Source organism: Talpa occidentalis, unplaced genomic scaffold (assembly GCF_014898055.3).
Source record: "Talpa occidentalis isolate TD23 unplaced genomic scaffold, MPIMG_talOcc4v2.1 talOcc4.13, whole genome shotgun sequence".
NCBI lineage: Eukaryota > Metazoa > Chordata > Mammalia > Eulipotyphla > Talpidae > Talpa > Talpa occidentalis.
In genome coordinates, this window is record NW_023601322.1 from 90,995,307 (window position 1) to 91,020,273 (window position 24,967).

Consider the following 24,967-nt stretch of genomic DNA (forward strand, 5'->3'; position numbering starts at 1 on the left):
CGGGGCGGGGTGCGCTCCCCGGGCGTCCGCGGCGGTTACCTCGGGCTGCGGCTCCGCGGGCTCCTCCTCCCGGGGCGCTTCTCCGCGGCTCCCCGAGGCGGCCCCGCAGGACGACGCGGCGCGGGTGGCCGGGAGGGGTGACGCGGGGACACCCTCGGGCGCCGGTCCCCGAGGGCCGAGCCGGCGGCGAGGCGGGCGCGGCCGGGAGCCGCGGGCTCGGGGGCGGCTGCGGGACGCGTGCGGGGGCGCGCCCGGGACTCCTGCGCTCGCCGATGCGCACCGCGGCCCCGGGACCCGCCCGGCCGCGCCGCCGCCGCCCTCACGCGCCTCCCGGGGCGGGCTCCGCCGCTCGCCGCTCCCCGCTCCCGGCCCGCGCGCGCCCGCCCACCACCCGGGGAGCGGCGGGGCGGCGAGGGCTGAGCGGCGCCTCCATCCGCCGCCCCCGCACCCCGCCCCCCGCCCCCGGCGACCGCGCCCACTCGCCTTCCCGCCGCGGCGGGGGACCCCGGGGGTGCCGCTGCGCCAGCTGCCGGGGAGCTGGGCGCTGGCCCCCGAGGCGGCTCCGGGCAGGTGGGCGCAGGCGCTCCGGGCGCCCCGGACGCGGGGCCCGGGGCGCGGAGGCGCGTGTTGGCGGCTCCCCAACCGCCTCTCCGGGCAGCGCCCAAGGACCAGCGGAGGGGCAGCAGCTGAAGGGATGTTTGGGGTACAGGGTGTGAGGTTACACTCTTCGAAACCGCACTGTGATTGGGGACCTCAATCAAATGATTTTTAAAAGGTTTCCTTTTTTTCCATAATGAAGTGCAAAGGTGGGGTCGGCTAACCATAACTTGGAGGGAATATTGGAGATTTTGCTGCTCCACCCTCCTCTTTGTGGAAACTGTTCCCTTACCCACCCCCCCACCCCCAGGATCCACCTGCCACTCAGACCTTTTGCTTCGGGTGGTGTCAACCCCCTGAAGCACACGGTTCAGGTGACAGGGTGACCCGCGCCGCTTGGGTCTGGGCCATTGGCTGCATTATGTTCTCCTGGTGGCGGAACTGATTTAGGTACTTGCGGCCCAAGTCTGACAATCAGCGAGAAAAAGCCACCCTTTGGGGACTTTTCCTGGCCCCCACTTTGGAAATTAGACCCCCTTCCACAGGACTTTCCAGAGTAAAATGTGAGCTTAGACCTTATGTCACTAGGTGAAATCTGAGAATGACTGATACGCAGGGGAGTATTTCTGGGAGTTGGGGAAAAGCTCAACTTATATGGGCATATTTAAGCTCTAAATCTACCTGTGCCTGAAAGAAGTTCTTGCCTCAAGATGCTGTCTTATATCAATAAATTCCCTTTTTCCTTAAGGCACCTTGAGTTGAAATTTCTGTCCTTGGAATTGAAAGAGACCAATGATATACAGAAATTAAGCATTTTTGGTAGTTTATTAGCTTTATGAGGACCTTAGAGGTCCCCTCAGGGAGGGTTATCTTCAGCTAGGCTGGGCCCAAGGGACTATTGAATTTCCTGAAGCATTAGGAAGAATTTCCGCTTTCGCCAGTGGCTGCTTCTTAAACCTTTCCCTCTAGGGCCTCCCCGGTGGCGCAGCAATTGAGCGCTGGGTTGGAGGCTGCCCGCTGTCTCTGCAGCGCCGGTTCGATCCCCGGCTGCCGGGCGAGGGTCCCACATGGCGCGCAGACCTCTCCTGCCACGCCCGCTGCTCCCCTCAGCAGTGTACTTGGTCGGTCTGCCTGTTCTGTTCCCCGCTCTGGTGAACTCTCTCACCCTCCCGCGCTTCTGACTGTACCCAGTGCTTGTATAAATAAATAAATAAATCTTAAAAAAGAAAACAGAAAACCTTTCTCTCTATAGGAACAGATACACAGAATTATGACATCTTTCTCTATGAGGTAGTCCAGTCTTAGAGCTCTATTCCAGAAGTTCCCGTCCATACACACAGCGAAATTTAGATGAAACAGCATGAAAGCGCATACACTGTGTGCCTGCACTTCCTTCCATTCCTGGACTCCTTGTCCCGCAGAGGTCTGGAGGGCTGTATATTGGTGTCAACCACTGCCCCCTCCGGCCCTTCCTCCTACCTTCTTTTTCCTCACCAAGGGATAGTAAGACCAGAGAACAATCTCCCTGTGAAGAGACAGTCAGTGCAGTGTCTTTAGAGACAACAAGGAGGCTGTGGCAGAGGTGGAGGAAGCCATGTGGCCCAGTTCCTCCTGTTGTAAAGCACCTTGATTTAGGGTATCTCCAACTAGTTCAAAATAAGATTGATGTGTTAGGTTTAGTTTAGATTTGGGGAATATACCATAGTTTTTATAGACACCTTCGGCATTTCTATTATCATCTGCATACATATTGTGAATGTCAAAAAATTTTTATTAGAGACCCAGCTTTACATACACAATAAGATACAAAGATGCAGAAAGCAAAATTAGGCACTTTTGTAAATTTAGATAATGCTTGATTCAGTCACTTTGAAATAAGGCAGTGAATTATGGTGACATAGAGACTTAACAATACAGGCTTCATATAAATTAAAAGTTATTTGATGGATTTTTGGCCTTTCTCAAAAGAAGCCAAAGAGGGTGATGATTATAAAGATATTTTTGGACACATTTCAATTTACAGAATCCTGTTCTGTTTTTCAGTGTCTAAAACAGCATGTTAACCTGAGAGAGCAAGGTTTTTCAAAATGCAAGTTTTTAAAAGACCACACAGTAGGATCTGTCATGGATTGGAGACGACTGAAGAGATACATGACTACATGCAATGTGGAGTCCTGGTTGAATTAGAATAGGAGATTAGTGGGAAAACTGGTGAAATTTGAATTAATTCTATAGATTAGTTAACAATGTTGTATGATATTAATTTCCTGGCTTTGACAACTGTAATGTGGGTAGGTTAGATAGTAACAATAGGGCAAGTCAGGTTAAATGGAAACTGGTTCTTATTTTTGAAGCTTTTCTGTAACTCTAAATTATTTCAAAATTAAAAAAAAATTAAACATGGAGTTTTTTTGGTATGCAAATTGTAACTCAATAAAATAATTAAAACGAAGCAAAAGAACACATCAGTATTTCTAACCTGAAATAGCTAGTAAGTGTAAGCATCACAATTTCTTGAAAAATATTCAGCTTGGATGTACAGTTATAATAATTAATGACACTCTTAACCTGCTGAAGGGTGGTAAAGGAGACATTTGAGAAGAAATCGTATTCTAGCTAGGAACTGCTAGCTTAGCCCAAGGAAACATACACCAACTTTCTTTATTGTGTCAAGACATATTAAAGTGAAAATAGATCAAAACCAAAAAGCTCAACAAGATGACTTGTTGGGAGGAAGAGAAATGAAAGGGGTATGAGGCTTCTCTTTTGTCGTAGAATGATGACTTTCACCTGCCTCTCAGTCTCCTTGCAAGCATTGCATTCGAGACAAATATGAGACTGAAATACTAGAATGAAAAGCTCTGCTTAATTTATGAAACACCAAGTTAAAGCTTAATAGACTAGATTAGAGATGGTCCTCAAACTTTAACATGCATCAGTACCACCTGGAGGGCTTACTTAAATGGCGGGTCGCTGGACCCCCCACCTCAGGGTTTGCGATTCTGTTGGTCTAGGTTAGGACCTGAGAATTTGCATTTTTAACACATTTCCAGATACTTCTTTGAGACCACACATTAAGATCCCTTGGCTTAGAGTATTATTGAGAACACTGATTATATTTTTATATAGCTCTATAAAAATGAATGTTTATTATTATGTAAGTAATTGGTTTTCAAAATAAATTTTGTTTTTAAGTTAATCTTATTAAATATACAATAAATTCAGCATTTGCATTAGCTTTCCATATGTAGACTATCAAAAAAAAGCATGTTTTGTTGAAAATTATAGGGCCTTTGGTTTAGTAGAAAATTGCAAGATTTGCAACCAAATGCCCATTGACAGATGACTGGATAGAAAATTTGTGAAAGAGATACTCGGTGGACTACTTACTCAGCTATTAAGAAATATGAAATAGTGCCTTTTGGGGGGAAAAAAAGGATGAATCTTGAGGCGATGATGCTAAGTGAAATAAGTCAGGAAGTAAAAGACAGTTACCACATGGATTCACTCATGGCAGAATATAAATAGCCAAACAAAACAAACAAGCAGAACACAACAAAACTAACTTTGAGATCCCAAGAAAGCTATAGTGGTTTCCAGAGGGTAATGGATAGTGTGGGACAGTGGTGGTGGGGAGTGAGGAAAGGTGTAGAAGATTAACTAATAGTGTATCAGCCCAGGAGCTTTGGTGAAGGGTGAATGATACAGGCCCACATGTTGAGATGCCAAGTATTGCTCTGAAATGTATAAATTATAGTTTAGCAGACAAATGGCAGATCGATAAAGTTTTGAAGGAAAAAAATGTAGCAAGATTTGGAAGCAGGAGAAGAAATACTATAGGTACAGAGCATTGTAGATCAGTAGTTGTTTAAAACACTCTCAAAAAGAGAAGGAGATTATTTTTCTAGTATAATAGGAACTGGTTTCCACTATGTCAGATTAAAGAAATCACTTTATTTTAACTTATTAAAATTTTTATTCCTTACTCAAAAAGTAATTTTACATTTTATTTTCTATCATTTCATTTTCAATTTCAAATGCTTTGTCCTCAAAAATTGCTTTTTCCAAACTACGTGAGACTAGTTTCAATTCTTAGGTGCTGATCATAGTGCTGTTAATTACAAGCCTTGGGTGATAACTATTTGGCAGGGTAAACGTATTCATACCTGTAGGTTTAGCATACACTATCGAAATAACTGTTGTTTTGCTTCATTTGAAATGGGAAATACAAGCAAGCATCAGATTGTACAACATACTGTGAGGGTCTTTTTACTATTTAGGCAAGACCAGACATCATTAAGGTGTTTTCCTTTTGATCTAGCTTGCAACATTAAAACATCGTTTTATGGCTTGGCCTCGCGCCATGTAGTACAAGAGAGATTCATTGTGAGAGTAAAATGGATGATTTCTTTCAATTTGTGTGAAAACAGACTTCATAAAGACCCCAGAATTCTTCCCCTACCTCCTTAGTATGATGTTTCTCCAATATATCAGATTCTTCGATAGCAAGAGGTTGAAAAAAATAATAAACATTCAGGTTGAAGAAAATAATAAACATTCAACGAATAGGCATTGCATGAATTAATATTTTTTAGCTCCTCTGAAAGAATGTCTTTGAAACAGCAGTGGGAGAAGCTGTTCAAGAAATAGCAGAGAATATTGAGATGCCCTGTACACAGATCCAATATTGAGGATTTTTGACTGTATTCTCCACCAAACATTTCAATTAGCTGTGAATATAAAAAATGAAAGTTCAACTGGGAAAGGGAAGATTTATGCATGTGGTGTTCTCCCTGGAACAAGTGCCTCGGTAGTAATAGGAGAAATAGAAAATGGCAACTTGACTCACTTAGCATTAATGGTAAGTGGTGCTCTGTAGCATGCTGGAAGAAAAGGTGTCTGATGCCCTCATTCATTTTTTGTAAAACTCACACTTGAAGTCAAACACATACACTGAAATGAAATGGAATTATAGGACCTAATGGCTAATCGCAAAGTACTTTTCTCTAAAGTGTCATTTTAATTATTGAGATTCATGATCATTTTATTTTCCCTTCACATGAAAAGGGAAGTAAGTGGTGATTGGACAAATGAATCCAAATCTTAAAAATGTTCTTTTCCTTAAGCTCCTGATATAAAATATACCTAAGAATGAATATTTTGAAACATTCCCTTGGTAGTTTGTGCGTAAGGTATAATATATAAATTATATAGTTAGAACTTAATTCTCTTGTTGATCAGGGCAGGGAATAAGATTAGCAGCAGCCCTGTAGAGTTCTAAAACTTGTAACAGTTTTATTTTTACAGCATAAGAAGAAATTGCAAAGCTCAGTTAAAGGACTTGGGGTGGTAACAGAACTAATTTTTATTCAAGTCTGACTACTCTGGGGACAGCAGTTTTGCTGCTCTTGTGAAAATTCTTAACTGTAACTCAATGTAGAAAATAGTTATGGTTCAGTACAGGATAGAATTTCAACCAAATGAAGCCCGGGTATTCATATCAATTTAATTTATATTTTTATATAAATAGTAAAGTGTATGTTAACAGTTCTCTAAGTCAATCTTGGTCGTTTCACATACCTATCCTTATGCATCTGTTTTTCATAGTTCCTTTACCTAAGAACTTAACTCATTTTGACAAATAGTAATAATAGAACCTGTATATAATAATAGAAAGAGTTAACCACAATAAAGGAAACACAATAAGCATTTGTCACGTGTTGGAGCTTTGTGTATGTGAATTATGCAATCTGTGTAAGAGTGCAGTAGAGAATTACTATAATTATGCAGAAGTAGAAAATCAGGCTTAAGAAATGTGCATGCTACCCCAAAGTCTAAGCACACTAATGGTAACCTTTGAGGTAGGATTAGGTATGGGGTGGGGAGGAGAGAGAAAATTTAAAAATACGCTAGTCAGAAATTTAATTCCAAAGTTCAGCCTCATTTCATTATATTGTGATGCTTTCCCAGTGAATCAGTTATTTTTAGATCCTCAGCAAATATATGAAGTATCTATATACATGTGTATAATGTGCTGCAGAAATATAGTGGTGAGCTAGAAAGGTATACAGCAGACCCGGAGCTCTCAATTTTCACATTATTACACAGTTATTATTGCAATTAATTTAATTGCATTACTTCTAATTACCACTTACTATTTTAAGTGAAAACATGAGCATGAATATCAAAAGGCCTGACTTAGGTGAAGCTGTGTTACCTATGGGACTGATTTTCAGTAATCGTGATACCTAGTCTAATTTCTTTCTTTAATGTTTCAGGAAAAAAAAAAATCCACAGCCACAAAGCGTCCAGAGTAATAGTGGTCAAGGGTGGAGAGTGTGAGAGTTTAATGTCAATAGTCCAACAATAAACTGTTTGGGAAAGGTTTCAGTGTGTGTCACCACCTGACCCCACTTAGTTGTTTTCTGGGGGATTGGATGACTGTGTAACTAATAATTCTCATAGAAAAAAACTTCTCTTAGTAGTCATGTCATGTATTGAAATGATCAAGCTCTTTCAATGGTGTCTCACTCACTAGTAACCTACCATCCCTCCCTCTGACCTGCTTTCCCTTCCTCTCACTTCTTTCTCTTCACTGGCCCTTTAGGTTGGGGCTGTGTCAAACACAGCAGAGAGAGATAAAAGAAATCCATCAGTTATCTGAATAGTTTCATCTTTTCTGAAGCTAGACCAACATCTGGAACTTTTTCACGTACTTAATCTACTCACATTAAAAAAAAAAAATTATGCGTACAAGAACTGGTTACAGGCCAGAGGTGCAGGGCGGTGAGAGGACTCACCAGAGACAGAGTGTGGAGCAGAACAGGCAGATTGACTGAAACATTCTACTGAGGGGAGCAGCAAGCCAGACAGGAGAGGTCTGCTCTGCCATGTGAGTATCTCCCTGCCTGGCCGGGGATCGAACTCATGCTGTAGAGGCTGCAGACAGCCCCTCGGTGCTGTGTTCAACGTTCAACCCCCTGAGCCATTAGGGAGGTCCACATTTTCTTTTTTTTTGTGGATGAAATTGACCTCTTGACATTATAGTGCATGTAGTACAATCAATGTAGAGGTAGCAGACCTAGACCCCAATTTGGGCTATGCCATTTACGGTTACTTAACTTTAGGTCACCTGACCTGGTCGATGAAAACAAAGAACAGTTCAGATGGTTAGTTTGAGAATAACATATAAAAGAAACTGCCTTGAAATTTACAAAGGGTTATATAAATGCAGAAATGGGGCTATCATATTAATCATGTTTATAAGAATTTAAAAAATTAGTTATAAGATTAGATCTAGTTGATTTACCTGAGACAAATCTTTGTGTCCAAGTTGAACTGAGCATGATTTTCTATTTAGTTTTTCTCCTTTTGAGGGAATTTAGTTTCTGTTCCTCTAGGAATCAAGCTACAGCTAGTAGTAAATTTGGTATATATAATCAGAAAGCCCCACTTGGCTATCTCCTTATCTAAAACAGATGTTGCCACATCTCTCAACATATTTAATTGCCAAAGTTCTGATTGGAAGATCTCTGATTGGATGACAGTCTACTAGTAGACTTCTTCCACAATAAGAGCATTTGAATCAGCACACGTGGCTATCTGGAAAAAGAAAGGCTTTATTTTCCAACTAGATGTGGTACAGCTCTAGCATACAATAGGAAAGATTATGTGATTGTTTCTTGTGATATTCTTATAATGTGCAGGCACTAGAGAAGTCTAGTGTATAGGCGCTGTATAATCCTCTTTCTTTGAAGTGTGGGCAGGATCTACAACTTGTTCCCAACCAATAAAATATCCCACCAGTGATGGGCTTGCACTGCCGTGGTTAGTTTTTCTACACAACACTCCATGTTGCTCCTGACTAACTTTGGACGGACTCTTGTCTGACTTGATGTGGTAAGGGGCCACACTCAGGAAGTTTATGACTGGAGTGTAGGTATCTGAAAGAAGCTATGGGAGGCTTCTAGAAACCATGACCTCTAGTAGTTAAAGGCAGCTTTCATCCAGAGGCCAGCAAGAAATCTAAGCCCTCAGTCCTACAACCATAGGAAATGAATTGTGCTGATAACCTGGTTGGATTAAAAGTAGAGTCTTACCCACTCATGCCCCCAGATAAGAATGCAGTCCAGCCAACACCTTCATAGAACATTGAGAAAACGTAAGCAGAGGACCATAGTAGTTAAAATTTTATGTGAACTCAAACTTAACCCAATTATTAATTACCATTTTTAAAAGTTGAAGATTTGTTAATCTAAGTTTGAGAGCTTTTTTTAAAAAAAATTCTCATCAGTTTTTAGGTTCTTAGTAGTTATGATCCTCTCATATAATGCTATGAGTCCATCCTAAGTCAACTCTTAATAATAGGCAAATTATCTGTCCCAGATAAGCTTTATACAGCCTCCTCCTGCAGACCTTTACTCAAGGTACACCTTTACACCTTTTATACCTTTACTCTCTGACTTATGAGATCTCCTTGCTTTGTGCTTACTTAAATGGACCCATTTAAAAAATTCTAGTGAACAATCAGCTACATGATGGAATCTGTTTTAAATCAGGTCAGACCTCGATTTTGCTACTCCCCCACCCAGATCATTTCTTCTGCACACTGTGTCATTTAACTTGTGTCATTTAACAGAGAGGCTATGTTCTGAGAAATGCATCATTAGGCAATTTTGTCATGTGTGAACGTCACAGAGTATAATTACACAACCTAAGTGGTCTATCTTGCTGCATGCCTAAGGTGCATGGCATAGCCTATTGGCATCACAGTCTGATTTTGACAGAAACACCATGAAGCAATAGATGACTGTATTCAGATGGCATTAAGAATCCACTACTTTCTTATACCAGGACTTTCTTATTCCTGCCTCTCTTGTTTTGCTCGATAGAGAGTAAAGATTTATTAGCATTGTGCTTGAACAGTTAATGACAAATATAGCTCAAGACTACTAATAGCCATATTTTCCATTTATTAAAATAAATAGGATCATTTTCAATGAAAGGTCTATGAAATTACTTCATGCATGGAGGAAGATTTCAGAATGTATCAAACAAGGAAATATAAACCTGAGTTTTAGAATTCTGTAACAACATTGTCTTCCATACTAGAATCTTCTTGTTGAGGTGATATGACCGGTTATTACCTCTCATGTATATTGTCCTTGATGGAAGCAAACCTGTCTAAGTAATCTTAATGTATTCTCCTTGGGAATGAGGAAAATAATAAAATGACGTAAGGAGTACAATATGACATTTTTTTCAAAGATTTATTTATTTATGCATACAAGAACCAGGTTATAGGCTAGAGGTGCAGGGGGTGAGAGGATTCACCAGAGACAGAGCGGGGAACAGAACAGGCAGACTGACGAAATACACTGCTGAGGGGAGCAGAGGGCAAGACAGGAGAGGTTTGCTGTGCCATGTGGGTCACCTGCCTGGCCGGGGATTGAACTTGTGCTGCAGAGGCTGTGGATTGCTTCATAGTGTGGTGCTTACCCCTTGCGCCACCAGGGAAGCCACAATATGACATTTTTTTTTAATGATAATTTATAGAGACCCCACAATTCTAGGTGAAAGTGTCAATAAACACTCAGAGGCTATCATGTTTAAGAGCATTTTACAGAGAAGAGATAACCAAATTGAGGTTATGAAATTCCCAGGATGGGCTGTTATGTGATAGGGTTGTGGGAGCACTGATGGCAGCAGCCAGGGTGCACATTTCATTGTACTTAATGAAGATAGTTCTAATTTTATTTTAATTTGGTAACTCCTCATAATTCCAATAGAAATTTTAAAAATCCTGAAATGAATTTTCTAATCAGAAAATGAATATATAAGTGGAATTAAAAAACGTGACTTTATGGTTTGCCAAATACTTTTATAATTCAATTTGGTTAAATGCCTAGATGATGCCATTTGTTTTGCACTGATCAAGAAGCTCGGGCTTGCAGAGTTCAGGTTAGTTGTAGAAAGAAACCTTCAACTCTAATCCTTTAACTCCTTTGAATAATTTTCTCCCCTGTGAAAAGGAACTTTTATCTGCGGTATTTCAAAGCCATGTCAGATAACTAAATTAAATAATAGAAAGCTTTTTTCTCCTTTCTTGGGGAAAAAAGGAACTTTCTGTAATGTTTCTTACATTTGTTGCAATTTTAGTTATAGTCACTTTTCTGCTGATCAAGTAGAATGGGTAGAGGACTCCTCCTTGAGGAGGAAAGCAGAAAGCTAGCAGTTGGGGAATCAATTTTTCCTCTTCATTGGCAAGTTGTTTCATACATTTGTTGTGCAACATGATTCCTTTTTATTGCAGTTTTATTTTCTGTGATTCTGTGTAAGGGAACGTATTCTAATAATATGCTATTTTTTCCAAAGTTCCATAATGGCAATCAAATTTTCCATTATGGTAAATGAAAGGCTACCCCTCAGGCATTCCTAGAGAAGTTCTTGGTCAAGGTGGTAGTGTCTTGTAGATCTCAGCACAGTGCTGGTGCTTCTGGTTCAACACATGGACAAATGCTTTGAGTCCCCCGTTGTCTTTGACTCAAAATATGTATCAGATCTTACTTAATCATCTCGCCTCTATAACCATATCACCGTACTATGGGCATAACCAAAGCTAAATACGGGATGCCTGGGACTACTGGAAAAAGGAATCATATGTCCAATGACTAGTCTCTGTAAACTCATGGACACTTTGGCGGTTATAATTCCAAATAGTACTCCTCATTTAAAATTAAGTTTAGAAATTCTGTAAATGTCAAGGATGTCGTTATCTAGCAGAAATAATATTAAACTTGGTGTTGTAGGTCCTGACTTCTACCCCTTGATTTGATGTTCAAGCAGACCGTCTGAATCAGAATTATCAGCAATATTTGCTAAAATGCCGATCCCAAAATTCTGCCTAAATCTATTAAATCAGTATCTTTGATGAGGACACATTGGGAAGCTGCATTTTCACCAGTCATCTTAGGTAAATCTTCTAATTTCTGATGTTTAAGAGGTTCAATTCCTATTTCTGTTTCCTAAATTTTCCTTCTCTAAAGTGAAGCCAAACATTATGTCACACTATAAGTTTCTTTTATTCCCTGGCTTTGATTTCATTAGTCCTTAAGTATCATATTTTTTTTTTTTAGCATTGTAGTCATTTTGTTTAAATGATCGCTTGTGTATATGAACACATTACAACCTATAACTATTATTGATTTTAACAACATTGTCACCATCTCTTATTTATCGCTTTTATGCTACTTTTGGTCAAAAATTTCAGAAGAACTTAGTGTTGTGTGATTTCCCTTGCTCCTGAATTTAGAACGTACAGAAAAACATTTCTTCTCATAAAAAGTATAATGTTAGCATTATGTTAGGCCCTTAGAAAAAGATATATAATGGAGATGAAGGAAATACACACTCTCAACCACTGCACTGCCAACAAATCCTATAATGACTCCACAGTCAGGTTTTATTTCAGTAAGATTTTGGAACAGAAGAAAAGCACTGAAAATAAAACTGGAGTGATTGAAGGGCTTTGAAGAGGGATGAAGAGAATAATAAAATGAAATTATCAAGTCAGGCACTAAAATCAGGGATGATGATGAATCTTCACTCCTCTGTAAGTACCACAAGCTTCATAAGGGCAGCAGATTCTTATAAAATTCTTCTGAGAAGCATTGTAGCTTGATTTAAAAAAAAAAACATATATTATTGCTTGTTATTTATATTTTTCCCCTCCTTCCATGATAGCGTGACTGAATTACAGTAAGAAAACACGTAATTCCTTTGTAAAAATAAGAAAACTACCACATGAAAGACACTTCTTTTAACGCAGAGGGAGAAATAAGGATACAGACCTGAAATCAAGTGTGCTTACATGGTAATAGTTGAGGCCTGAGACCAGTCACACTGAGAATTCGCCTAATTCCCAACCCCAGCCCCCAACCCTAAACTTCACTCTTATATGCCAACAGTTTTACACTGGAAAGATCCGATTAAATATTTTTATAAAAGGTAATATTCATAGAAAAATGTAAAAATGCGACATTTAGCCTGATGCCTTTATGTAGAAGTGGGGAAAAAAATATTGTCTTGGGAATAATGTGATGTATGTAGATCAGCCATTAGTAAAAAGCACTGTCTGAGCATTAACTATGCTATCTCCATTCTCAGAGCACTCTCATAACCAGGAATCCTGCTCTTGGGTTCCATGTGAAATTTTAGCTTTTGTTATTGGTGTCTAATTCAGAAGGAAATGGTTTTTCTCATCTATTAAAATGCATAAGAACTTCAGTCTGAATACTAGATATATCTAAGTGCTTTTCCAGATGTTTATCACTGCTTACATGTTGGCTTATAATAACCACTAAAGAAAAATAAAAGCCAATCACAGCTGTGAGTTGTCGATGTGTCAGATGTTGCATGTATTCTTTTTAAAGGTGGACAACATTGCAAAAATCAACAGAGTTAAGATAATTTATCAGGGACCCCATTTTAAAGGGGTCAATCTATCTGACCTGTTTATTAGACTCATGATATTATTGTTCACCCTCTGCCTGCCACTATATACTTCTTCTATATCTTCTCCTAATGGTTTTAAAACATCCCAAGAAATAAGACAGAGGTGTATTAAAGTAACAACAGAAGGAATAAACATTTCAACTACAGTTTCCAATAAATTATTAATTAGCACAAAATACTTACTGCATAACCTGATGATTGTATATGTTATCTTTAAGGTAGGGCTGTAAGGCTTTTTGTCATTGAAAATGATTGATTGCCTTTGTCTCTGCTGTTACATTACCTAATAAAGGGATTACTTCTTGTAACTTAGAACAGCTAGAATTTGAAATGCTTTTGTTCCATAATATTTCCTAAGCCATATTGTTTGCTAGCAGGAGATAGGTTTTGGACATGCCATTTCCAGTTACAACTTGTATAATTTTTCTAATTTTAATTGCCATTTGGAACTTGTTTCTGATCATAAATTTGTAGAGGTGAGTTCTGTGCCTTTAGTAAAAGAACTTAATCTTTGTTTAATTGCTGTAATATTTATTCTTTTTAATGACAGCAATGTCCAAAGCCGTATGGTACAAATTGAATACATGTAACATGATTTATGTATACTTGGGTGTGTCCTATACCTTATAAAATGAAGACTTACTATAGTATGTAGGGACACATGGTCTCCCTGCAGATTCATTCTTTGTAGATTTCAAGGACGGGTTCTTAGATCTATTGAAAGTGTGTTTTAGCATATTAGCACTGGTTTTTCACTTTCTGATGTCTGCTGTGTGATTGATCATTGCAATGTCTCTGCAGGAAATCTGAGGTGGATTCCATTTCGAACAGAACACTGTATATGCAGATTCTAGATTTCTCTTTTTATTATGTGTTCATATGTAGTTTTTATTGAAAGGTTTCCAGTGGCCTATGACATCTAGTTTTCTATATTTATGACTTAACTCTAATTATTTTGCTTTTGCATCTGTGTCATTGTATGAGGTCACTAATGAACTTTCTTCTAAGGCACTTTGGTTAAAGCACTTTAGCACAAAGAATAGCTTTTAGGGATCAATAATTATGGTGAATTAAGCAGTGCATTATTATAGAAAGGATCATTTGTCTTTAGCTTCATAAATGTGCACTGTGTTGGGGTTTAATGGACAAGCTTCCTCCGGTCTATTATCATTCATAGTCTGAATGCTATTTTATCAAAGTGCCAAAACTAAGAATTAAGATATTTTAAACAGCCAAAGAAAGCAATGTGGTCTTACCCTTTAGCCTCAGGGAAATATTTTGCATAAAATCTGTTCCCTGATGCTTTTAAGTTTAGGTTGTGGAGGTCCTTTGATTTTCCTTTTTTGATTCTGCCGATGAGCCAAAAGGTCAAATGGGAAAGATGATTAAGTAATTTGGCCATTGAAAGGCTTATTGTTCCCAAACTTAAGTAGTACACATTCCATTGCTAGAAAACTGCATAGTTATTACTATTTACATGAAAAGAAACCATCAGATAAAATTACAGATATGTAGATCTCAAAATTTAATTTTAATTATTGAAAGGTGATTTTAGATAAAAAAAGACCTTTAAAATTTCAGCAGATCAATAAACTGGATCTTCTGATTTTATAACAGTTCTTGTTCCTTGTGTATCAGAAAGGGGGTGATCCATTTGATAAATTTCTTATCCAAAGTTTATCTCATAGTGATGAAGACGCCAAAGTTTGGAGAAATTAACCGACTTGCTGAATTTTAAAGAAATGATGGAATAATTCAAGTGTTCTGATTTTAAAATCTATATGACACAAAATGAAAGTATTTTATAGATTAAATAATCCCCAAATCCAAAAGGACAATACCAATTTTTTCTCTGATTGATTAGAAAAATCTATTATAATGTATTATGGAAAATTATTAGTTTTTAACTCTTCAGAACAGATAAGAGATTGCCTTCCTCAAGTAACTATGAATATGTTGTAAAATGAATCAATAGCTTTAGATTATTATTTTCAATTTCATGTTATTCTGGCAATATGTGTTATAGCAATTGTTAAAATAAAAATAATTAGGGGCCTCCCCTGGTGGTGCAGGCGGTTGAGCGCATTGCTGTTGAGCTGTCCGCAGCCTCTGCAGCTTGGGTTCCATCCCCACCAGCTGGTCCTGTCTTGCCTGCTGCTCTCCTCAGCAATGTATTTCAGTCATTATGCCTGTTCTGCTCCTCACTCTGTCTCTGGTGAATCTTCTCACCCTCCCGCACATCTGGCCTATACTTTGGTTCCTGTATGCATGAATAAATAAATCTTTTTAAAAAATTAGCCAACTTTTTGTTAATTTTACTCAGTACATTTTCTTTTATATCATATAAGATTAGGAAAAATAAATATATTTATTTATACATGTGTATGTATGTAGATACATGTGTGGCAGTGAATCTTAATGTAAGGTTTGATACTTTGTTTGTGCTGATGAATCTTTTGGCTATTACTATTTTGCTGTCATTTATTATAATGTACACAATGACAGTATTATATATACATCTTTATTCATATCTCTGAGTATTTCTCTTGGCTAGATTCATGACGTGGAACTTCACTCAATAACAAGGGCATTTTTAAAGAAGCTTGATGCATATTTTAGAGTTGTTTTATAGGTGGGTTGTACTTCTTGATATTGTTTACAAAGCAGTGTGTGAGATAGCTTGCAGTTTCTCAAATCTTTGCAAATTTGATGGGTAAAATATTAAATGACAATGGTAACTTTCATTTCCTTCATTATTTATGAAGGTAAACTTTTGAAATTTGTTGGCAAGAATTTGTTTACTTTGAACTGTCTATACATTTATTTTTCTGTGGGTATTTAGAGTTCTTCTCAATATTTCACAGGATAAATTTTTGCATTATATCTATCAATTACTCTGAAACATATTCAACTTCTTTGTTTTTTGATTTTTCTATGCTGTTATTGATAAACAGAATCTTTAGTATTTACGTATTTAAATAGGTATCTTTTCTTTTTCTGATTTTTTAATTTTGTGCTTAGGCTGTCTTTCCTCTTCCAGAGACCATAATAATACCACTACACATTTTCTCCTAGAATTTTCTGATTTGCCATCTCATTTCTCATTTTTATGTCTTTATTGGAAATGATTTTGATGGGTAATGGAAGGCGAGGCATTCTCTGTTTTCATTTTTCACCTCTAAAAGCTAATCTTCTCCATATCATTCATTGCATTTCTCCATTTGTTGGATATTCAAATTTAAGAGGATTAGTGTATGAACTTTAATTCTGTTTCACTGAAAAGTCTTGAACCATAATGCTGTTATAATTATTGCAGTTTTATAATATGCTTGAATATCCAAATTCAAATATTCAAATATGATGGATTATTTTTAAAGCACTAAGATATTTTACTACTGAAGATATATTTGCTACTAATATTAATATTTGCTAATAATTATTACAATTTCCTCAAAGTTATATATTGAGAAATAATTAATATATGTAGAGCTTTGTATTTCATAAGGGAACAAACTTGCATTTTTTTCAGTCAATAAATCTTTAAATAGATCTTACAAATAAAACTTAGGTTTTCATATTTCACATATTCTGTTGCTATTGTGAGTAAGGGTCATTTCACATGATTTGTCACTGATTATTTTATTTGAAATGGTATAAATCATGAATTCTGTTTATTTTCACTTGGCCACTTTGTTGAATTTTCTCATGAGATCTAAGAATTTTGTAGTTGAGTTTCCTAGATTCCTAGGCAAACCATCATGATATAAAAAATTATAATTTTGATCTTTCTTTTCTAATTGAAAAACTCACTTGTTTTCCGTGTGAATTGTTAAAGCCTTTTACAATTTGGTACATGAACAATGCTAATTGGTTAAATGGAGCCCTGATTTGATAATAATTAAAAAAAAATTCCTCAAAAAGATTGGTGAAATACTAAGTTACCTTTTTCAGAAATTATATTCTGCAATACAAAATCATAGGAACTAGCTTTGTTGTAGCTGACAGTTCTCCCAAAATGCAGTTAAGATGTATTTGACAAGACACAGAGAAGTCTAGTCAAACAAAACTAAAGAACAATTTTTGTAAATTACATACTTTGTGCAGAAAATTACCTCATTTTCAGCATTAGAAAGAGAGATTTATCACCCATCCACTTTAAAACATTATTTTAAAGAAAAGAAAAAAATGGGAAATGCAGTCAAGTAACTATTAATAACACTTGGATAGTTCAACTCTGGAACTCCACTTCATGACAATTATCTTAACTAGGTCATTTTTATTACTAATGAATGAATGATCTATTATTTTGGTTAAAGAAAAGCTCACAAAAAATAATTTTGGGGCATCTCCAGAGCCGTTAACATGACTAACCTTTTTGGTGGAAGCACATTAGACTTGTAAATTATTACTAGTCAAAATTAGTCAACTAGGTTTTGTTTTAATCAAGAGGATATTCGGCATAGTTGCCATGCGACAAATAAATTGATTAGGAGCCATCTAACAGCAACATCATATAAAGGAAAACCAGAAAATGTGGGTTTTGCAAGTGGTGAATGAAACCATCTTGTCTCTAGGTACCTGGTAAGAATATTGTGTTAAGCTGGAATTGCAAAGTTGAAGTTGCGTTAAGATTTCCTGGGGGCCTCCCTGATGGCACAAGGGGTTGGGACGCAGCCTGTGGGGCTGTCTGCAGCCTCTGCAGCACAAATTCAATCCCTGGCCAGGGAGCTGCCCATATGGCGCGGCAGACCTCTCCTATCTTGCCTGCTGCTCCCCTCAGCAGTGTGTTTCAATCAGTCTGACTGTTCTGTTCCCCACTCTGTCTCTGGTGGGTCTTTGTTCCCACACCTCTGGCCTGTGCCCCAGTTCTTGTGTGCATGGATGGGTAAATCTTTAAAAAAAAAAAAAAAAGATTTCCTGGGTTGTTTCCTTGTTCTCATGAATCAAACTAATAAAAACCAGCAACACACCACAGTTGTTTTAAAAGACACAAGGCATTGCATTGTCTTCATACACCACATCTTTTTGGCTTAGTGATCTGTTTGGGGGACATTTAGATTTTCCATGTCTTAGCTATTGTAAATAGTGCTGCAGTAAATATAGGATTGCAGGTTTCCTTTTGAATTAATGTTTTTGTGACCTTTCAGTAGATTCCTAGGGGTAGAATCGCTGGGTCATGGGATATGTCCATTTTTATTTATTTATTTATTGAAGATTGGTACAGAGCTCGCTCTAGAAAAATCATTCCGTATGGATGGATGATCCAAATGCAGATCACCTCGTGGATAACAGTGCATACTGGGGTAAACCAAGGAATGTTCTTTGCCATCTCCTTCTTATTTTACAGCATTTCTTAGGTATTAAGCGTCATTATAGCAGTACTTCCCTCTTGTTTTATTTAGGAAAAGAAAAATTGATGCACTGATCCAGTATTTCAAGCTCCATGTCTATATTTTTGGCATTTAATATTGGAAGGATTGCAAACTTAAACAATTTTTAGCATCTTTTAAATTAGCACAAATGTTAAAAATGGTAATTGCTTAATGCTGGCAAGTTCCCAATAAAAGTTCATTAAATGTGAATTCATATACCTCTCGAAAAACAACTTAGCAATAGTTACCATAAACTAGAGGCAAGTATATTCTCTTTGACTCTGTAATTCTGCTCTTGAGAATTTACTGTAAACAAAACTCTTTGAAGGAAAAAAAAGCTGGGAACATGAAACTTATTAAATAATGGTTATATTGAAAACCTGAGAATAAATTTGGGAATAATTGAGTAAGTCCAAGTGTAGGCAGTTGATGTCATATTATGGTGCCATGAAGTAAAGATTATGAAATATGAAAAAGTGTGATGTCAGGTGAAATAGCATAAAGTGAAAAGCAAATTTTGGTGCACATTATGTCTGCAACTTAATGGAACAGGTCCATATAGACATATCCTGGAAAGATACATTAAGCAGTAGAAATAATTGGTTTTAGACATATAAATTGCAGACTTTTTCCTTTTAAAATGTGTTTCAGTGTTTTAAATGTATAATTTGCACTCTAGTGACTAATTAGCTAATGGTGTAATGATGATTTATTGAAATATTCATGAAAGAAATAATTGCTTCCCATAGTTCATAGTTGAATTTTATATTTAACACTGGCTTCAGGCACCATCTGAAACAGGTAAACCATGGATGGTTCCAGTGAACCTGCTGGGAAGATATGTGTGATTCAACATTTTGCTTCAATTTCCTTAGCTGACAGAATATGTTCCCAATATTTCATCTACTTGTGTACATGTAATTTATTATTTTTTTCAAAACACATGTGTATTTGCTTACAACAAAGTCATATGTATAAACAAAGGTGGGTAAATTTTGAATTTCAGAATGAGAATGTTTTAAATGTATCATTTGATTTAAAATACATTGAAATTAACTAAATTGTTTTTAGAATTAAGTGAATACATACACATATCTGTGAGGGTCAGTCTAAGAACTTCTGCGAAGCTTCTTAGGTTTCGTTTACAGCACGTGACCCATCCCAAAAGGGAGTGGTGATCCAGATCTTGTGATTTCTGTGACAGAATAGCAGCTGGGTGTCACAAAGAAACCAAAATTATATGTGACCTCTTTCTAGCTGTGAACATATTTCATATTAAGTAAATGGAGAGAGTGAGCCGAGCAAAATACATTTGTTTGCAAGTCATGTTTCCATAGCGGCCAGTGTGTGACATCAGGTCTAGCCTGAATCATTTGATCTTACTTTATTATTTCATTCTATTTTAGACATAAAGCATTACAGTCAACTATATGCAATGACCAGTGCAAGATTCCACCAAATTAGCCACAGAGCTTCCTTTAGAACTGGGTGTTTTGAACCTGGTTATTTGTTTTTTCCTGGAAAAATGGACTTTTGGGGTCTACTTTTTAATATCCTTTTAATATCCTTATTAGAGGCCTTTAAGTTATAAGACATGGAGACTATTTTGTATAGAATAATTAAATTTCAGCACTATGCTTCTAGAATTATATACTTTTGCACAAATTTCCTACAGCTCAAATTTTCCCTAAAAGTCAAACAAACAGCAACTACCCTTCTTCCCCCCATATATACACACCAAATGTGAAGGATTCTGCCAATATTAGCACAAATGACTCACTTAGAAGGGGGCATCATAAAGAAAAATAGAAACCTAGTCATCTGTCTAAACCCCAAATGACACTGGCTTTTGGGACACTATTTTAAATGGAGTTTTTTGTGCTCATTTATCAAATGTCAGATCCATGAAAGCGGGCTCCAGAATGTTCAGCTCTGAATCTGCTTGCAATTTCAGAGTAATGAATGATTTACAATATTATTTGCATTTTAACATTTCTTATTTGTAGCAGGTCACATTCTCTAGCCCAAGACAGTGCTTGCATTATACATTTTTTCTCTAATTAGCTTGGCCCTCCCACTTTTACCAATCAACTCAAAGGTGGAAGAATTTTTCTCATGTACTAAACACAGTTACCATACAAAAATTTTAGCAGAATTAAATACCTTTTTCTAAGTCTCTCTTTTTTAGGCTTTTTTCAATCTAACCTGCCTTCCCATCGTTAACCAGTCTTTAAAACATTGCTTTGATTTGGTGTTTCCTTTCAAAAACTTGCAGCGTTTGTCATTTGTCATTCAAGTCTAAACCAATGTGTCCCTAACTATGTTCACCATCTGGAGGCTACAGAATTTTTATTACAATTGAGGAAATCACAGTGGACATCTGTCAGAGAATCAAAACTGCTATCTCCACATCATTCATGGGTTTAATATTGATTATGCTCCTTTTTTTTTTTTCTTATTTTTCCAAAGGTGAGTTTTCAACAATTGCTGTGACAAAAACCAAGGAGCACTGGGAAAACCATGTGACAGAGGTGGTGTTCAGCCCCATCTTGACTCTTGCGAAAGTATGCAGTGCCCCAAGGCTTAAATCCCCCACTCGTAAATTATTATTAACTGATTACCAACAAAATATGATAGATATTTTCTTCAAATAGATGTATGTTTATTTTCAAGCAGTTCCTAAATTGTTTGGCCATAAATCATTAAGTTGTATGAACCTAATTATTTAATACATGCAGATATTAGATATTTTCTTTGTTCTAGAGGTCACGTGAAAAAATCACCGCGATCAAAAAGATATGGGGATCTCTGGTTAAGCCTCTTAGCCTTGCGTTTAATATTTTTTTAACTATGGCCCTTCTTGTTTTTAATTGATGTTAAACCATTTCCTTATTTTAATTCTCTGTCACTTCTAAAATGCTGTGCTTCTCAGCTCTTGACCATGCCTTATGCAGCCAGCTCATCTTGTGTTTACCGGCCTTTCTCTTCACATTCCAGATGCGGCAGCGTGGTTTCATGAGCTGGTAATTAGTGTGTTGTTATCTCATTGTACCTCCCCAGTCTAAACAGGATCTCAGGCATTTGTAGACCCTAGAATAGGGGGAGAGAAGAAAATAGAAACTGCAAACTGTTTTCCTGAGTTTATATTATTATTTTGTTGTATTCAGAAGGCCAAAGTCCTTGAGCGATTTATGGTTGAGATTGGGGGAGAGCAAAAAAGATGGTGTGCTAGGGATCCAGGAAGAGAGAAAAGGAGAGTGTATTTAGCTTTTAGGGCACTGCAACAAATGCATTTGAACTTGGTGACTCCAACAACAGAAATTTATTCTCTACAGCTCTTAAAAACGTGGCTTTCAAAATCAAGGTGCCAGCACAGTAGTTCCTCCTGAAGACTGCGTGCAAGAATCTGTTCCACGCCTCTCTCTAGCTTCTGGAGGTTGTGGCCATCCTTGGCTCTCCTGGCTTCTACACAATCCAGTGTTTACTTCCATCTTCACCTTGTTCTCCTCTCTGGCTCTGCCCTCTTTTCTTCTATAAGGACACTTGCATTGCATTTAGGGCCCAGACGAAATTCAGATGATTTCAATGCAAGACTTTTAACTAAATATATCAGCAAAGACTATTTTCAAATAAGGTCGCATGCTGAGGTTCCAGATGGATTTGGATTTGGGGGAGAGTGCTGTTGTGCACACTGCAGAGAATAATACTTAAGAGTAGGAATGGACGGAGAGTAGGTAAGGAATACTGGGTGTCTCTGCTTCTTCCTGGCAGTGCCAGCATGGGGGCAAAGGTGAAAAGGAACAGAGGGTTCCCATTTCATCAAGCAGGAGACAACATAGGCATCAAGGCTCTGGCATAAACTTATTAGAGTTTGTCCAAACTTATTAGAGAAAAGATCTTCAAAAGGCCACACAGGCTGGGGCATATTTGGTAGGAATAAAATAATCTCATAATCTTTATACGTCCAGTGTGTGAATCATGTAATACATCATTATAATCCCCCACCCTTCCTCTAAGACTGAGCTCAATTTTCTTTTTCTTTGAAAACTCAAGTGAAAGTTACTCCTTTATCTTGATTGTGGCTTTCTTTGGCAATCAATCTTGCATTGCCTCATCTCGTTTTTTTCTTTCAAAGTATTTGTGTTTTAAGCATTTGAAGTTATTTACTCTTTCACCTCTTTATGTTGTTTCCCAACTATACTAGGTTTTAAGATCCCTGAAGGAAGGACTTTGTTTTATATATCTTGGGCGTTATCATCACAGATGTGGATTTAATTTAAACATATTGCCCTTGTCTTTTGTTCCTGGTGTTCAAACCTCTCTCTACTTTGACATATTTTCAATATATATTTCAAAACATGGTAGCACTTGGTATTTCTCCAATGCAAACACATTCATTGTTTGAGATTTTGTAAGAGCGGGTGTTCAGCTGGGAATATTCTTTATGATTTCCACTCATCTTCCCAAGATGAATGGTCAGTAAGAAAACCAGATTTTGCTTTTCAAGTCCCTCAGCCTGTCAGGTGCAGCAGGAGTGCCTTCTTTTATGTTGAGCAGCTCTGTCAGCCACCCTAGCAATTTTGAATTTCACAGTCTAGTCATGCCAATGAGCTCTGAGTTAGTGGGAAATAAATTACAATCTGATAAACAAAAAAATTCTCTGGAGCTCAGTAGACATTCTTATGGGGATGCTCTGCTCTACTTGACTTAATTTCACTGGTGTGTAACTTTTATATTGTATTGAAACTGGAAATCAAAACTTGGGGAAAAATTAATCTCAAAATGCTTCAGTCATTTTCCAAGAAATTTCAATGAGTCCTCCATGTCTGGGACCATGGAACATTTCACATCCTTCTGTTTGACCAGAGTGGGAGACATAAATACAAGGAACTGTGATATCGATGAAACTTTTCTTCAGTTTCAGAAAATTCCAGAATAGATATGATTAGCTCTTGGGAAAATGTAAGTGATATTCTATGGATAAATTGTCAGATTTCAGATGTGGCATTTCAAATCTCTGACTTAACTTAGATAATTCTTTTTTTTTTTTAAAGATTTATTTTTATTTATACAAGAGCTGGTGTAGAGGCCAGAGTTGTGGGAGGGCGAGAGGATTCACCAGAGACAGAGTGGGGAGCAGAACAGGCAGACAGACCGAAAGCACTGCTGAGGGGTGCAGCGGGCGAGGCAGGAGAGTTCTTCCTCACATGTGGGATTCTCCCTGGCCAGCTAGAAATCAAACCAGTGTTGCGGAGGCTGCGGACAGCTTCACAGAGCCATGCTCAACCCACTGCACCACCGGAGAGGCCCTAACTTAGATAATTCTTGTTTAAATTTGAGAAATGTAATAGGTGGTAGTGTATTTATGATATACCTAATTGTGTTTATCAAGCTGCACTTATCCAAAATGACTATGATTAAAAATATCTTTAATCAACTCATGAATAATAGCAATATCTTAGTTTGTTGCCCAAATGTGCATACATTGTCACAAAAAGAAATATTTTTCCCTTAACCCTAGTATTAAAAAGCTGTTCATTCCTTAAATTAATAGAAACGATTCTATTTCTGTACAATTTACTGATTTTCTTTTTTTAAAGGTAAGAACCTCCCTTCGTTTCTGCTCCTGGATGTGCAGCTGACACAGCAGAACCTTTTGCCTCTTGATGAGCAGTGGTTCCATTTAAAATTTTTGGCCAATATTGAATAGTTGCTAAATCTTACATAAAATTTATCTTCTCTTTAGAGTTGCAAGATCTAAAAATGTATGATACACATTCCCCTAAAACATCAGTCTGACAGAGTTGACTCCTCCGACAGGTTTTGAAATAAACCACTTACCTAATGCAGGAGTCTCGAGTTCTTTCCTTTGAACTTGCACTGGCCTAGAGCATGTAAGAAGGTATTTGTCTTATTCTTCAGAACTTCTGTGCCTTAAAAACTTGGGTTTTGGTAAATGTTTCTGTCTTAATAACATTAATGATGTCTCAGTATTTTGCCTGAATCTCCCCACTGTACCTATAGGAGCTTGGCCTCCTGTGGCCCTAATATCTTATAACTGCAACGTGTCTTTTAAATGTGACAGCATTAATGGCATGCGTCGCTGTGGTGTACATTTGATATGCCACCCAGATTTCCAATTCAGATTTGAAGGATTCCCTCCTCTAGTTGCTAAGAGTGTTGCTGGCTATCATTCCTTCACTAAATATGCTGCTGAGAAGCTCAAAGTCTCACTCTTTTTGTGGAGTGGCCTGCATCCAGTGACTAATATACATGAGTTATAAAATGTTTGTTTTATATCCTTAACTGAGGACATCTTTAAGGGCCAGTCAGCTTTACAACTTCCCACAGACTTGGATGAAGCCTCAGTTGAGATTGCATCAATGCTCAACTTCTCCTTTGTTCCATTCTGTTTTTTTCTGCCTTCTTTCCACAGATATTAAGCCTAAGAGCACTTCTTAACTATCTCACACAATAAACTCTTG

General features: G+C 37.7%; 2 protein-coding genes across 14 annotated transcripts in view; one reads left to right on the forward strand and one right to left on the reverse strand.

The window, feature by feature from the left end:
- The window catches only part of LOC119243607 (bifunctional heparan sulfate N-deacetylase/N-sulfotransferase 3), a 143,376-nt gene extending 143,303 nt beyond the window's left edge, over positions 1 to 73 (reverse strand). Inside the window, exon 1 of one of the 2 annotated variants that reach the window (XM_054694534.1) lies at positions 40 to 73. The gene's annotated coding sequence lies outside the window, so the exon portion shown is untranslated. The remainder of the gene's footprint in view (positions 1 to 39) is intronic. The other variant, XM_054694533.1, reaches the window with a different exon arrangement.
- Positions 1 to 24,967, forward strand: part of LOC119243609 (uncharacterized) — a 782,255-nt gene that overhangs the window by 162,995 nt on the left and 594,293 nt on the right. For all 12 annotated transcript variants that reach the window (XR_008551531.1, XR_008551536.1, XR_008551535.1 and 9 more), the window contains exon 5: positions 11,406 to 11,569. The gene's annotated coding sequence lies outside the window, so the exon portion shown is untranslated. The remainder of the gene's footprint in view (positions 1 to 11,405; positions 11,570 to 24,967) is intronic.